General features: G+C 38.8%; 1 protein-coding gene across 4 annotated transcripts in view; it reads right to left on the reverse strand.

Annotated features, from left to right (window-relative positions):
• Nucleotides 1-16,777, reverse strand: part of GALNT7 (polypeptide N-acetylgalactosaminyltransferase 7) — a 91,120-nt gene that overhangs the window by 47,819 nt on the left and 26,524 nt on the right. The window lies entirely within an intron of this gene.

Here is a 16,777-nt window from a genome sequence, read left to right on the forward strand (position 1 = left end):
TCTCCACTTGAAGTCTCAGGAGATGTCAAGCCGCATCTACTCACAGGATGAACAACGCTTATTGCCTAGAAAGTTAAACCTTGTTTTCTCTTAATGAAAATAATTCTTTTTCAACTTCTCAACCTGGAGACAATCCACGGAGTACGTGGCTGTGCAAGAGGTTCAGCAAAATGACCTGTTTCTTAAGCAAACATGCCAGCTGCCATAAGCGTCACAGGAGGAGCAACGAAGTAGATGATGTGACGCATTTCCAAAGAACAAGTAACAAGCTGGCTTCTAGGGACAATGCCAACCCCGGAAAAAAGCTTAAGCAGATGAAGGCTGTGGGAAGTCTCCAAATGCTTAGAATCCTGGCTGGCTCTAATCAATATTATCATAGCTCATTTCTGTAAACATTTGTTGTTATCTATTTGTTCAAATGCAACCTTCTGTTCTCCTTTTAATTGCTTTCAACTTTCCAGTTTTGTTTACAGTGCTTTGATTAAGATGGTGCCATTGCTTACCCTATTTTAGAGGGGCAGAAGGCAGAAGCAAATATTTTTTCCAACTCTTCCTTCTACATAGAAGTTGAATATCAGGAAATCCCTTTTGACAAATGGATTGCAGAAATAGATGGCAGAAAACACAAGATTCTTTTTTTTTTTCCTGCCTCCCTCCTCTGCATGATTAGGAGTACCACATTTCCACATAGCTAGCATTCAATCAGATTGTGAAAATAGTGCTGAATGGCTTATATAACACATCTAGAAAACAGCCAAATACTCAACAAAAAAGGAAAACATAACTCTAGCTCTGCAACTTACGTGCACAGGCTTCAGAGTCAAGTATTAGACACTGTTCTCCACCTTCCCTACGCTTTTCCCCAAGAGACATGTTTGGACCATATAATACAGAACATCTCATAGTATACAGTTTTCTCATGCAGCCTAATAAACTGAAACCCATTTTTTTGTTAATAGAAAAATGGACTTTCAAGTCAAGACCAGAAAACCAGAGTGAAGACAGAGGCATTTATCATCCCACATTTAAAATAATTAACCAGAAGCATACTTGGTCTGCAATAAATTGCCTCATGATAATCTGAATAACTGAGACGTTGCTGACCTATAAAGATTTTTTTCGCAGGAAATAAGAAAAATCAGGACCATACCATAATTAGTTAACTGTCCAAAATTTTTTTCTCAAGAAGGATTTTATAAATACTTGATGGGAAAAAATATGAGTAGTAAGAACAAAACGGACAATTGCTTTAGACATCCTCTCCGTCAGAGTTGACTGTAAGATGCAAAAGGCCCTCCAGATACCAGATCTTTATGACTCCCGGATTGTTTCTTCGGTTCCTCAGAAGAAAAGAAGCATTGATTTTTCATTTGAGCTTTACTTTCTTTCTCTGTATGGCCAGTGAGAGACTAGTAGAATAGCAGATATTCCGTTAGTAAAGTAGATTAATAAAACAGTATTCACATAGCTAGGAAATGGGACCTGATTTCCCTAAATTACCTCCTTCCCTTGCAGTTCTCTAAGACTATTCAACATTAACAACCAACAAAAAATAACAGCCAATGGTCTAGAATGCCTGAAAATAAATATAGTCTGCACTGATGCCTTGTGAATTTGGTATATATTGATCCATGCAGTTTAACTATTTGTACACTAGATTTCTACTACTGTCACACATATGCACAGGCTTTCAAGTGCTTGGCAAACAACCCCAACGGTGTTTTCAGTCAAATGGAAGTCAAAGATAGAAAACAGTAATAAGAATAAATTATTTCACTTCAGTACTGCCATAATCTATAACACTATCATTTCGATCACCGGCACCTTCTCCCTGGTATTTTGTCATTTCACTCTTGCACCCTGTGATCTTTGCCTGCATTGCTTTGTCTTTTGTGCCAAGGAGCTAGTCTCATCCAGGTCTACACCTACACTCAAAGCATTACTATAGTTGCTAAGAACTTCATCCCACAGCCCTTAACAGTTCAGCAATAACAAGCCATCTCTTTCCCAAAAAACCTCTTTCATCTTTCCCCTACACAAAAAGTTGTGCCCTCCAAGGTGAAAGGCTTAAAACATAGCATCACTGAAGTGGGTTAGTACAAGATTTGTTCTCATCACTACATTTCAACATTAAATGAAGCTTGTGACCTTTCTAGTTGAGTCACTGCTCCTTCCACATTCTGTCTTGCTCTAGAAATACTCCCCATTTTATGCATACTTTTGAGCAAAACCTTAAAAACAGAACTCACATTTATTCATACAGATATTAGAAATTCTTAAGGACTTCTAAGATGTCCTATGACCAACTTAATGTGCTTCCATAAAGGAGGGATTATTCTCCTTTTTTTCCTATGTAGTAGTGTTACACAGTAGACTACGAGGGGGCAAGGCTTTTCATTTTACTAAGACCAACCCCTTTTTAGGAACGTTCTCTGCAGACTGAAGACAGACATAGATGAAGCTGGTTCTTTTTGACTTAAACAATCAAAATTTAAGTAATCAAATTTTAAGTTGCAAAGATAAGCAGGTAAAAAGATGTATATGGTTTTAATTTAAAAAGTGACCAAAGAGTTACAATTTATAATCCATAACTTTGCTATTGAAAATATCCAACTTCTATTATTTTTCCCCTCTAGAGGGAAAAAGTTGCAGCAAGAAACAAAAGCTATCATCAATCCTCATGTTCAAAGAGGGTGAGGACAGCTTCTCTGGCCCTCCAGGCATCAGCTATGAACGTTGCACTGGTTAAAGCCCACAGAGGAATTTCATCCTTGTTTCTCAATCATCTGAGACAGATATATTTAAAAACCACACTTTTATTTTATGCACCTCAGTGAGTAAATCATATTTACAATACAATAAATCCAAGCGTGATGGATATGCTTGATCAAGGTTTCTGTGCTATATGGTCTGCCTCAACTTTTTAAAAGACACATATGTCAATCTCATTTCATATTTCTTGCTATTAATAAGCGAACTGTGTGATTAGATTTTTCATTTATCTTGAAATATGGTTACCATTCTCAGGCTCTATAACAACTTATTTCTGTCTTTTTTTTTAAAAACTGCATCTCACAATTTGATCAACCCTACCATTTTGAAAGCTTTTTCAAAGAAACAGTCAGCTGAAGCCAAAAGCTGCATTATATGAAATGCAGTTATAAGTTATGCATATAGCCTAAAACTTGTTTCTGAAATTTTCATCTGAACTCCCAAAAGATTTCTGAATAGAAATTCAGAGTATTTACCTAATTATCTTCTGTACTCTTTGACTAGATAAGTAGGGGCACCCAGTCTAACCACAGGATACCCCTTCCATCCAAACAGCGTAAGAAAGAGGCATTTGGCTGAAGGACTATACCCTTTTTAACAAGTGTTCATACCTTGTAAACCTATTTGTTATGAAATCAGAAGTTCAGACTCTTCATGTAAATAACCAGAATGGAATTTTGGTTGAAAATTGATCTCAAAACAACAGCAAGCCTTTGCTCTGGTTATACTCTCACCAGCAATGCTGTTCCCAGCTAGAGCTATTTCCACAAGCATGAAGTATGTATGCTCCTGGTAGGCTTCAAAAGGATCTGCGCTTCTGAAAACTGTGCCCTTTGCTTACTGCATCTAACACAGAAAAGATATTAGCAAAGCATATGTATGATCGATTCAGTTCAATAAATGGGTGTTTAAATCAGAATGCTGTTCAATGATCAAGACCTTTATATGCTAGACTTGTACTTGAACTTCTAACAAAGGCAATTTTGTTAAAGTCTGTCAAAAAACTAATCTCAAAAGCCTTCTGCAGTCCTCAAGAAAGAGTCTGTTGTCTCTAACAGGGCAAAATCTGGCCAGCAGCCGCAGAGGGAAGAGTCGGTAAGGTCACTGATACTTATGCCTGGCTGGGGAGAGACAGTGCCTCCCAAGAGGAAGAACTGCAAAAGAAGAAAGATGTCAGTATTTCAATATTCTATATGAAGGATAAGCTATGCGTATGAGCCATCAAATACCAGAGAAGGATGAACTGGCAGATGTACCAGCACAGGATGGTAAACCATATAGACTTGTTTATTGTACATCTAAACAGACTCGGCAAAACAAGCCCAAAAATCAGCAAGGAAGATACTCTAATCAAAATACGAAAGGAATAAAATCTACTATTGTTTTGCTACCTTTCAATAACCCGCAAAATCATTACATTGAAAATGATAAGGAAATGCAATATAGAAGAGCCTTTTCTGTAACAGACAATACACTTACATAGCTGTGAAAAAAAGACACGACTACCGCTAACATCAATCAGTCGCCTTTTAGGATGAGGTGCTTTCTTTTTTAAAAGTTTTTGCACACAAGTGACAACAGCACAACACTAAAGCTATGTGCTCTGTTTAAAACTGTCATATGCAAGTTACTCAAATCAACATTTTCTCAATACATAATGTATTACACTAAGTAGACTTGGATAAATCTCCTAAGTTAAGACAGAGAAAATCAGGTCGAGACACATTCCTACTAAACAGTTCCAGTAAACTAAAATATACAAAAAAAAATGCCCTAACACAAAAAACAACTGTAAAGTTACTATTAAAGAGTTTTACAGTTTTAAGTGTCATGGCAAACTAAACATATCAGGGACAGCAACGAAGAGCTGTTAGTGTGTTCCTTGCTGAAACTGATGGAATATCCAACTGTACATAAAAAAAAACTTGTGCCCTGAGAAAAGCCAAGCAGTGGCTTACGTTAGGCAGAGTGTATGTGCCATCTCCCTCCTTGGGGATTTCCAAAGCCCAAGTAGATAAAGGCCCAAGCAGTCTGAGTGATCCCACAGTTGACCCTGCTTTGAGCAGAAGGTTGGACTAGGGACCTCCTGAGGTCCCTTCAAGCTTCAATTATCCTACACCTGACAGAAAAAAAAAAAATTTCGATAGCCTGTCCACCCTCATTAAAACTGCAATTAACTTTTCAGCTCACTTCAGTTAAAAACCAAAACCTTAAAATAAGATACTATTCAGCTTTCCGATTTTAATAATTTCAGCAGAACATGAACAGCAGAAATTCTGCGCATCTCTTCAGCAAGGAGCAGCTGAAAGCCAAAAAAAAAAAAGAAGTCACTTCAGATGTAACGCTCTACCTGGAAACAGCATATTTTCCTTTTGTTTAGTATGGCATTTCCAGTTCTATAAATCTTGACAGTATGACCCAAGTAGATTTGTAAAGGAAGTCAGATTTATACAAGACGTAGCAAAAAATAAAATAAAATAATAAAATCATTTGCATAACTCCCCCTATTGAGTAAAAGGTCTCAAGTCTGACTTCCCCATTTTGTTTAAAAAACAAAGTTTGAAAGACTTCTTAATGTCAATATTATGGTGCATAACACTGACATTTATCTTCCCAAGATTGCAGATACACAGTAAAACCTGAAAGTGGTATTTTTCATCTTGCTGCTGGGTGAACCGTGGAATACCAGGAATAAGAAGACAAGATGCACATAGTTCTTGAAGAACTTCATTTTTCAGCTGATGCAGACGAGTTGCCTTTACATTTTTTTGCTAATTTGTTGTGGATTTAAATCTCTGTTTGATAGGTGCTGAATTTTTCAAGCTGCTGTTCCAGAGTAGGATCGATACATTTCTACGATCGGTTTACTTTTCTGCTACGCAATTTTGTTCTGCCTGTGTGCCAATCCAAGCACCTTTACAACCATACACTGAGCTGGATCAAGGACTCCTCAAAGCCAGCTCAGCAGGCTAGCCAAATACATTTGGCAACCATAAGGAGAGCGAACACCAGTGCTAAACTAGTTCAAAACAGAAGCATGAAAGAAAAGCTGCTGGAAGCAAGGGGCAGCTGAAAAACAAAAAGGAGAATGCTTCAGTGAAACCCCACAGAACACAGCTGCCTCCGCAGGCCATTTAAACCATTACTGGTGCAGAGGCAGACAGTGGAGAGACAAGGGCCACCCAACCCTGCTCCCTTCGAGTGATCTCTAGTCATCTTAGAGACCTCCTTGGGATCTTTGAGGGACTCCGGGGAGAACAAATACCTCCAGGTATTTACTGTCTGATTCGAGACAAGGTCTGCTAAAAAACAAAAGACCCAAACAAATATTAAAAAAACTCAGAGCTTCTCTCTAAACTTTGCTTCTCCCTTAGAGGAAACTCACTTGCTGTGCTGAGAAGTGGAAGCATAAAGACATCAAACTTATGTTCCTTTTGATTTCAGGGTCAGATACTAATGGTACACCAAGAGCCGCAGAAAATTACACAGGCTTGCCCAGTTTTGCGGTTTTCTGAGTCACCAGACCCAGATCCCATCTCAGTCACAGACGCAAGACTTATATCAGGCATTCCTATGAAGGGAAAGCCTGTAACAGTAAACCAGACTGTTTCAGGTGGCCTGGGAGGTGGCTGCTGTTCTTTTTCCCAAGGCACCCAGGACTGCTCTTGCAGTGTTAGCCATGGTAAATAGTAGCACAGGAATGCTGTTATGCTCTAAACAAAAGGATATTTCTGTTAAATGTTTTCCAGTATGAATTTCTCCTCATTCTTCTAAACAAAAATAGAAAAAAAAAAAAATCATTTGCCTCTTACCACAGAGTAAGAAGATAGCTGCGTGTTCTTAAATTCTAGGAGAAGAGGGAAGATGTGCATCATCAGTGGTTGCCTTTTCTCTTTTCAGGAAAGCTCCAAGACTAAACACAGTTCTCATTAAAGATATATAAAAATGGGGACTTTTTGCAGCATGATGATTTGAACACATTTCTAGATCTCCAGTACTACCCCTTCTTTAGAAAATGCACTCAAATGTCAGGCGGAACTAAACCTTCCATACATTTTCTCACTCTAGTATCCCATCTTTTATGCCACTATAGCTAGATAAGAAAGGGTGTTAGGAAATGTGCCAGTCTAGTGCTAGCCACATTTCTTCAGTCTAGGGACAAAATATATCAAAATGAGTAATGACATAGAAACTTCAAAACCAAAAACGTATGAAGGGAGAGGAGCATTGCAGAGGTTATCATGCATTGGGATAAACCCAACACTGGTTACAAAACATCAGGGGTAACCATAACTGGTCTTATTCATATAGTTTAAAGTTTCTTTGAGTCCTACAGCCAACACAGTATTAAAACCATCAAGCAACATTAAGGTCTGACAAAATTAACAAATATATGTGAGGGAGCCAATGAACTTCCTACAGAAAAGTTGCTGGAGTTTGGTGTTAGACTATAAATAGATCTCCAAAATACACACTACCTGAAGGTTGCCATCTGTAAAGTCAAAGTGAAAGTCAGCCACATACAAACATGTGTGGGAATATTCAGTGGGTGCAGTTATAAGACACTGATTTTATAACCAAAATCTTAACATTCTCACCAGTAAACTGTGCTTAAAAATAAATGCCCATTTATTTGAGTGATTATGTAAAAAGCATTTTGCTCTGGACTTTGGAAATCTCAGGTCTGAAAACTAAAAAAAGGAAGATGATAAAATACAATTCTGATACTCAAAAGCATTCTCATCAATGAACATTTTAAGGTATCAGTCAAGACTATTCAGTAAGGTATTAAAACATAGTTTTAAAACATCAACCTGAAAAGCATAATGAATTCTGCTTGCAACATTATGCCTTTGGTAAAATTAAGAAGTACATTACAGTCATTAGATAAACCAAATTAATAGATAAAAGTTCTGTCTGTTTCTTAGAAATTAACAGTCACGAACAATTCCTGAAAATTAGATTGCAGGAATTAAACTGCAAACTGTATTTTGACAAGTTATCAGTACAGACTAAATTCTTGCAAATATAGTGCAAGATAAAACCTGTTCAAAAACCTGTTCGAGCTACCTTTTCTTTGCAGCAATGCTAACTGCTGAAGTCTACCAGTGAAAACTTCGGTGCTTAGCATGTCAGGCTGTAAAAACTTCTTTAATCATAGTCATGAATTTTAGAGTTTAAAATGAAACATTTTTTTTCCATAAAAAACTTACCATTTCATATCCTGTGACAAACCTGTTAGAAATACTGCCCAAGCTACTACAAAGGATAAAGTCAAGAGTAGTCTGATAAATTATCCTCCCTCCTTACTTCCAGATACCCAGAGCACTTAATATCTTGCTGCAATGCATGAAAACTCTGAAGTTACTTGTTTCTATACATTAAGAAGGGAAAATCAGCATCTTGCATGTGCTAACTGTAAGCCCAGCAGCCTCTCTGTTCTCAGCGTAACAACAAAAGTGTTAACTGGGTAACTCTGATTACCTGCAGTCCCTGCATGCATTTCACCACACACATACATTCAAGTCAGCTTGGGTTTTGAAATTATGCATCCTTGGGAAATAGCACCAAAACAAATACCTCCCAAAGAGGCACAAGGCATCTCTTACATCTCTCAACCACAAGTTATGGGCATATGGGAGTCAGAGAAAGGACAGATGAAGTGTGCTCAAGGACAGCTGATTCCTAAGAATTCTAATTATTTTTAAAGTAGGCCAATCCCCAGGACATATCCATTTCATCCAGAAAAATTAATCCAGCCTGCTCCCTGCCATCCTCTTTTCCCAAGGCCCCTCAGGCACACACAAAGATTAAAGGCTACATGAACAATCCTGGCAGCCTGCTCCCTTTTATCACAACAGCTTGACAACTCCCCTGTCATCACCAGCCTTGGTAGAAGATAATAACAGGAGCAAAACTTGGTGACTTCTCAACAGGTGACTGACATGACTATTCCCAGAAAAGGCAAGTCTGCTCTCTAATACAGCAACTCTGTATCTTACAGAGATTCCATACCTTTTCTTTCACTACATGAAACAATAGTGATGGTATCGACACTTTGGATTCCTACACAATGCTCCATGAGTCAGCACTCAAGTGTCTCATCGTATATCGACAAAGCTGCACCAGAGTAACCATTTGCCCCTGGTTTGACATTGAAGTTTTCTTCCAGGCTTGAGTCCAGTTTGATGGATAGCTGCACTCCTTGAGGATGTTTTTTCTGCTGGTGACCTTGAAGGAGGAGCTCACATCTGGACCTGCTCAAAGAGCTTCATGACCTCACTGTCAAGTCAACACTTCTCAGCCTTCCTTACCCCAACCTTTCTTGTACTGTTTGCGTAACTAAAAAATAAAAAATAAGCAAGTCTTCAAGACAAATACTTTAGACTAAAATCAGAAAACACAGAAAGGAACGTAAGACACAAGGAGTCTTCAATTCTAAGACACCGAGATCACATAAACGCACCCCAGAAACTAATCTGCAGTCTTACTTCAGATGCCAAGGCTACAATACCTCCACAGAGAGTACTCAAGACCATTTTAGACATTTTATCCATAAAATTAATAACTTAAGATACTCCTACAGAGAGTGAAATATCAGCATTTGAAACTGAGGATCTCCAAGAATTGATACAAGAGGCAGCAGGAGAGTCTTCTTACCAGCAGAAACTGGAACACAGGAAATCCCCATACCACCCTTTTGGGCCTGACAGCTACTGGCTAAAAACTCTCTGAATCAAGAGATACACTCATAGCCAACCACTAAAAGCCCATATTCTATCCAAAGAAGCAAACAACAAAAAAACCCACTGCCCACCTCTTTCCACCTCTGCAGGTAACTAAGGTATTGTTTTTAAGCCAATCACTTGTGAAGGTCTCAGTTCTGTACAGGAGGAAGATGCTTCATAGAGAGCAGGGAAATAGGGGTGGAAAATGTGAAAGAGGTGAGAGAAAACCAACATATTTCATAGCTGCTGTTTAAACCTTCTCAGAGATGTTGGCATGTTAGAATAACACTACGGGAGATGGATTAGCAGAGCCAGAGCAGGTGAAGCAGTCTGAGCTGCATGATAAATGCACCACTGACACACGCACAGCTTATAAAAGACATATATTACAAACCTTGAAGAGCTGACTTCAAGGCCTCATTTAAGTGAGAGTGTAGCAAATCTTGTTTCAAGACTAAAGCATGCAGAGAACAATTTATTTTCTCTGAGGAACATGTTATCTCAGTATTATCTTTCTTGGTCTTGCTTACTCAACAGGAAGAAGATAAATCCCATGACATTACCATCCCAGACCCTTTGAAGAGGTAGCTTGGTTACTTGTCTTGGTTTTGCTTCAAAACACTATTACAGAGGGGGCATTTTCTATACTCAACTTAAAATGATAAATACATCTTTCTTTGACATATGTAGAATTCTTATTGTCTAGCTCAAAGCAAAGATATTGTTTAACTATCTTAAGCCCTTATAGGTAAGAACGAGAAATAAAAGGGGTGCTGCTATGCTTCAGCCCTGTTGAAATGTTATTCCTCATTTTTTTCAGCCATCCTTAAAAGGGAAATCTTTTGCTATGGGTAAAAACCAAACCAAATTTGTTGTGGAAAAAAAAAATTTGAATATGAAAGAAACTATATTCAATTTCATTAAATTTTTTTTTCCCTCTAAAGCACACTATTTAACATAACACTTTCTGCCTTATAAAACAATCAACTGTAGTCATTCAAGTCAGAACAGCTCTTGCTGAGCCATTTTCATTGCCAATTTTTTTAAAGACAACAAAATAAGTAAGAAACTTAGTGGGCTGAGAACCATCTGCACATACTTTAATTTCATTAACAGTTATATTTTGAGACCTTCAACTGTAAAGAACGATTTCCAAATGTAAATAGCACGTAAACTGGTATATTGTTTATGCACTATGCTTTCCTACATTTCTCTCTTGCTGCTCATGAGTTTTACAGCACACCAGTGCTGCTATTTGCAACTGAGTGTTCCATGAGGAAATCAAAGAAAAATAAGTTGTCACAGGAAAATAAGCTGTATCTTAGGAAAGCCAGAGCAATACTAAAACAACATTACTGGAGTCAGTGTTTGGAATGAAGGGCTCAGGAAGAGGTGGTATGAGAGAAACTTAAAAGAAATACAGACCACCACAGAGCAATAAATAATTAGTATATCATAAGAGGGGGAGGAAGGCAATTTGTTCTGCAGATTGCAAGAAGCATACTTAATTCCTACTTAATACAATTCTTTTTTTTAATGGATCATTTCTTCATTACAAAAAGTCATTTTTGATTTAGGTATAAAGCACATATGCAGCCTCATAATAATATTTTTATTTCCATATGGGAAGTCAATGTGTTTTCAGAAATAGGAATTTTGCACTATAAAATGCATCCCTAGGGAAGCACCAGCTACTTAAAAAAACTACTCACACTTAGCAAGTAACTGTTGTTTCCCCCCCGAATTTTAGTTGGAAGCAGAGGGAACACAATAAGGTTGTTTATTTGAAAAACAAAGGTAAAATACAAGTACCAGCCTTCTTCTCTGTATCGTTTTATAATTATTAACCACGAAACGCCCCTTTTCCACAAAACTACATGCTTTCCCAGCAAGCTTCTTCAAGGAGGACTCTACAGTTAAACTGATAAATATCAATCTTGTTATCTGCTGTAAAGCACACACATAACCTTTGGTTTAAGTTTACAGACATCTATTGAGTTTGGGTTTTTTTCCCCCTAAAACATATATCAAGTGAAAGGCCAGAATACCCTCAAACACAAGCCTAAACAGTAACACAGGTTGCAAAGATATGCACGTTGCTTGCTACCTATTGCTGCCTTTTATTGGGCCATTCTGGCAACATCTTCCTTTCCGAACACATTACCTTGTCATTGCTATTAAATCATGGAGGGGCAAACCTCACATACCGGAACAGTGTCTAAATCTAGAGCACTGTGGGGCAGAGGTGGACAGCTACAGGTAGATGCATGCAAGACAAATTCCCTTTAATTCACAAAAAGATTAAAGAAAACTGATACAGGAGGCAGCCTTTTAAGCAGCATGTTGCTATTTTTAAACTAATTGTTCACAGTAGACATTTGTTTTCCACACTTACAGAGAAAATCTAGTAATTAAATGTAACTGTTAACTGACTCGGAATCCCCCTCTCAGATTATACTGTCTAGTTTCTGTAAAAAGCATTCCCCCCCGCCCCCATAAGGTAGAAGTCAAACCTATTAATGTAACAGCTTATCCTGCCCTATTTCCACTTGGCAGTCTCCCATAATGCTGATTTAATATCTGACAAAAATAGGACAAAGACACTGTCATTTTTCATTAGGGAACGTCAGCTCAATACAAGAAATTTTAACTCTGCTGAGCTTGGGCTAGGGAAGATGCATGCTGCGTAGCCATGTGGCAAAACCCCCATATATATACTTCTGGATGTAACATACCTTTTCTCAAGGCTGGCATCCTGATGACCCACTGGGTCTTTTATGATAAGAAAATTTATTAGTACCATAATTTCTGCTATTTCAGCTTCACCATCACCTCTTAATTCACCACCTCTAAAATAGCAAGTTACCTATTACCTAGATTTTTCTTCTAAAAAGATCTTTATTACACGCTATTTTCAAAGCCCTATTGTTCAGCCATTAAGTAGCAAAAACTACCAATTCCGTTTTTTTTTTTTTTTCCCAATAACAACCTACTCAACCCACTGTGTTGATCCTTCCTGACTTCTGTGTCATAGTTTCTCCACTAAGGTACTGCAACAGGGGAATCATTTTACCTGTATAGTTCCCTAAACTGACACAAAGAAGTTTTTTGCTGCATAATCTCACCTAAGAGAGCAGAGACAGCTTTCATCCTTTGCTGGTGATCCTGTCACAAGTTCACTGGTTCCTTCTCCTGCAATGTGACTCTTAAAAAGCAAACACCATCCTCAAGATCTTCAACTTTTTTTAGGTGGTACCACTAATGGTAACACTTGGAGCTCGAACAGGACAAAGGGAATCTTGTCACATACATATAAAATGGTACAAAACTGTTCTCTATATAGGAGTAGATATTTAAATAATAGTCTTGAGATAATAACGAGTTATTTTCCTTACTTATTACAAGGGATCTTAGTGACAAAAGAATTCAAGGAAGTTTTAGCACAAGGTATGTATGTATATATAAATTGTAGGAATTATGTAAGGCGTTGTTTTCCATTTCTTCACATTATTCAGGAAACTGCTTTGTGGTCATTTATTCTGCAACATAACTGGAAGCATTTGTCAAAAGATTTCATTTTTAATATGGTAGGGATTGGGGTTTTTACACTCTCCCAAGGGTGACATATTTTTACAAGCTTTTTCAAAGTCAATTTAGATGAAAGCACTCATTAAAAAGAATTAGCATTTAATATTTCAAAACATTTTGCCTATTACTGTCGCTACCAACAATAGATTACTGTAATAAACAGAGAGGGGGAAAGAAAGTGATGGTTAATTCCTACAATAGCAATACTTTGGCTATAGCAAGCTCATGGCCACCCTGAGCACACATTCCAAACCAAAGTTGTTAAACAAAAAGTCTGCCAAGGTGTTCATTTATGCTGAGTGTCATATAGGAGGCAGTGACTTATTATGGTGTTGATTGTAGAAGGTGGCATGCCTACCACCATCTAGCCCAGCACCTGTAGGAACTTTTCACACCCAGATGATGAATGATTGCATTGAGTTTCCAGATAATGCCAGAGTGGCAGAACCCATGTGGCATTTCTCTCACCCAATTAGAGAAAGGCAAACCAGTAGAAGTGACCTGACGTATAACTAACTATACAAAGCAATTGCAGAGAAAGATATTATTTTGCTATTTGACCACTCATTTACCACAACGCATCACCCTTTTAACAAACTAGAAACCTGAATACCTTCACTACCAAACACCACTACCCTTGTTACATCAGATTTATCATCTTATTCTACTTCCCATATTTCCTCCAGTAATGAGATCAACTTCAAATGCCCGCGTCTCAGTGTCTCTCCTAAGCAAATTTGCTGTTACTTCTTAAGGGAAAGTGGAGAATTTCTGGTAGGACTTCCACCACAAAGAATCTAATCGAAACCACAATAACACTTCAAGTTCAGTCTGTACCTTATCATTAAGATTTCAGTGACAATCCAGCCAAGGCATACAGGATATTAGTGGTCCTTAAAGTGGGGGGGAAGGGGTGTCACCAGAAAGCTCAGAAAATATCCACTCAGCTTTTGTTTCTTTTTTTTCTACCTTTTCTTCCTCCACATCATAAATTCTCCGTTTTCTAGCAGCTAGGTGGGAACTGCATTATTCAGACTTGGTGGCTGGTGAACGCCCATAGCCCTGGCTGCAGGCCCATCATCTTGTTTTCCGAACCAGAGGGACATGCTAGAATGGCCACCTACACCAAGGCCCTCAGCGGAGCCTCCTGTACCAACGTGAGGGCAACCGCTCTGCCCTTAGTATGACATGGCTGCTGTGACATCTGACAGCAAGGAGAGCTAACTGTCCTGGCTGGGTAAGGAGGGTATAAATGTCTGATGGTGGGAGACTGTGTGACCTTAAAACCTCCTGTTCAGTTATAGTGTGCCGAGAGTACACCTGGTATAAGAGAGGCGTGCACTTTCAGGGGTAGTAGGAGGAAGGACTCAGTTGTCCAATTACTTATATACACAAAAAACCACCCAGTCCAGAAAGTCTGAGAACTGTCAATAAACAAATACTCCTGGAAAAAAAAGGCCATTAACAACATGTCACTTACAGACACTTTGATACATGGCAAGGCAATGCAACAGCACATCCTTTGTGGCTCAGGTGTGATGGCTACGAGGTAGCTAAAGCTGGGAAATACTGCAAATATTGTAATACTTCAAGCTTGAAACAGCAGGTTCCCAGATACAGAATCACAGAATCACAGAATCACAAGGTTGGAAAGGACCCATTGGATCATCGAGTCCAACCGTTCCTAACACTCCCTAAACCATGTCCCTAAGTACTTCATCCACCCGTTCCTTAAACACCTCCAGGGAAGGCGACTCGACCACCTCCCTGGGCAGCCTGTTCCAGTACCCAATGACTCTTACTGTGAAGAATTTTTTTCTGATATCCAACCTGAACCTCCCCTGACGGAGCTTCAGGCCATTCCCTCTAGTCCTGTCCCCTGTCACTTGGGAGAAGAGGCCAGCTCCCTCCTCTCCACAACCTCCTTTCAGGTAGTTGTAGAGAGTAATAAGGTCTCCCCTCAGCCTCCTCTTCTCAAGGCTAAACAACCCCAGCTCTCTCAGCCGCTCCTCATAAGACTTGTTCTCCAGCCCCCTCACCAGCTTTGTTGCTCTTCTCTGGACACGCTCCAGAGCCTCAACATCCTTCTTGTGGTGAGGGGCCCACGCCAAGGCGAGGCAGCCCACGCCAAGATTTCAGGAAGTTCTCCTTGCTGGACATGAGAAAAGGGCAAAACCGGGAATTTTTGTGGGTTTTGCAATCTCACCACCACATTTCTGACTTGTGCAAGGTCAGCCACACACTTGTATTGCCTTCTTAGGCTCTGGCAGAGGATTAGTACTACACTGGATACTCTTAGTTACTGTTCTTCCTATGGACAAATGAAGAGAGTCATTTCTATCAGCTTCTTGGAATGCTCCATTGAAGTTTAGAGGAAGTATGAGATCACTGATCATACTACTGCAACATGGACTACTTCGAGCCTTGCCTCAGCTAGGCTAAACAGATCTTCAAAAAAAAAAAAACACCAAAGAAACCAACAATCAAAAAACAAACCCTAAACCACCAACCTCAATTATACCTAACTTTTAAAGCTTCTGTATACTAATTTGGTCACTTTAACACTTTCTAATTGGTCAGATTTGGAGAGTTAAAGTTGACCTATACAACATTTACTCCTCCAAATATGCTGTTTTCAGCTTTTCAGTAATGAATCTTTCTTTACTGTTTCAGTCCATTGGTTCTGTCTGCTGTACTACCCCCTCCTTGACGACACTAGCTTTTAAGGTTGTACCTCTGAGGCTGATCATCAGTGAGATGTCTCGCCTGAGACCAATGAATACCATAGCTATGGGATACCTACAGCAATTGTTTTTTCAGTGAAATCACCTCAACCATTTCCTACCAGCTCCAAAACTGTGATCCCTTGAATCAGAAGAGCAGAAGGTATGAGAAAACATCCCAAAGACCCCACAAGATGCATACAGAAATAGAATCAATGATTCTACCTGATCTTTTCTCACAACTATGGACAACAGTGCCCTTGCCTAAACCTTCGGTACCTTTGTAATCCTTCGGTAGCAGGTGCCCTTACTTACACAAAAGCAGATACATTTTCAAAGAATCTGAAGACAGACCTTCGTATATTTTCATTGTTTGTAGTTGGTTAAGATTAGAAACTAAAAGCTCTTTAGGATAAGGATTATTTTATTCTGTTTGGGTATTTCTGATGATGCAGATAAACACATATTTAACCTCTCCCTCTTTTTCCTCAAATGGTGCCTTGCAGAAACAAAGCTCCACAGTCAGGTCACCTGGAGAAGGACTTTGTCTCTCCAACTTCTGAATATGCTTTTAGTGAACATACACATCTGTAGTGGTCTTCTATCAGAAAGAACGGTCTTATCTCCAACTGCCTGTATAACTGGTATTACCTCTGTGTTCTGTCATTTCCTCCCTAAACAGCCACTTCTCCACATTCACTTTTCTTTGAAGACTCCCTGTATATTACTCATCTTGCCCCTCCAAAAGATTTCTGATATCTTTTAAAATCATTAGAAAAAAATACTGTAACAGTGCTTGAAGGGAGAATACACTTTTTTTTTAAAAGTTATAACACAAAATCTTCAATATTGCCTATTCTTGTTTCCTGCTGCAAGCAGAAGATTAGAGGTTATAAACATAAAAGATCAACACAGTGGAAATTTTCATCTTTTCTTCTTTAATGCCTCAGTGTTATTAAAAAGTGC

This window comes from Cuculus canorus, chromosome 4, assembly GCF_017976375.1.
Source record: "Cuculus canorus isolate bCucCan1 chromosome 4, bCucCan1.pri, whole genome shotgun sequence".
Classification (NCBI taxonomy): Eukaryota; Metazoa; Chordata; class Aves; order Cuculiformes; family Cuculidae; genus Cuculus; species Cuculus canorus.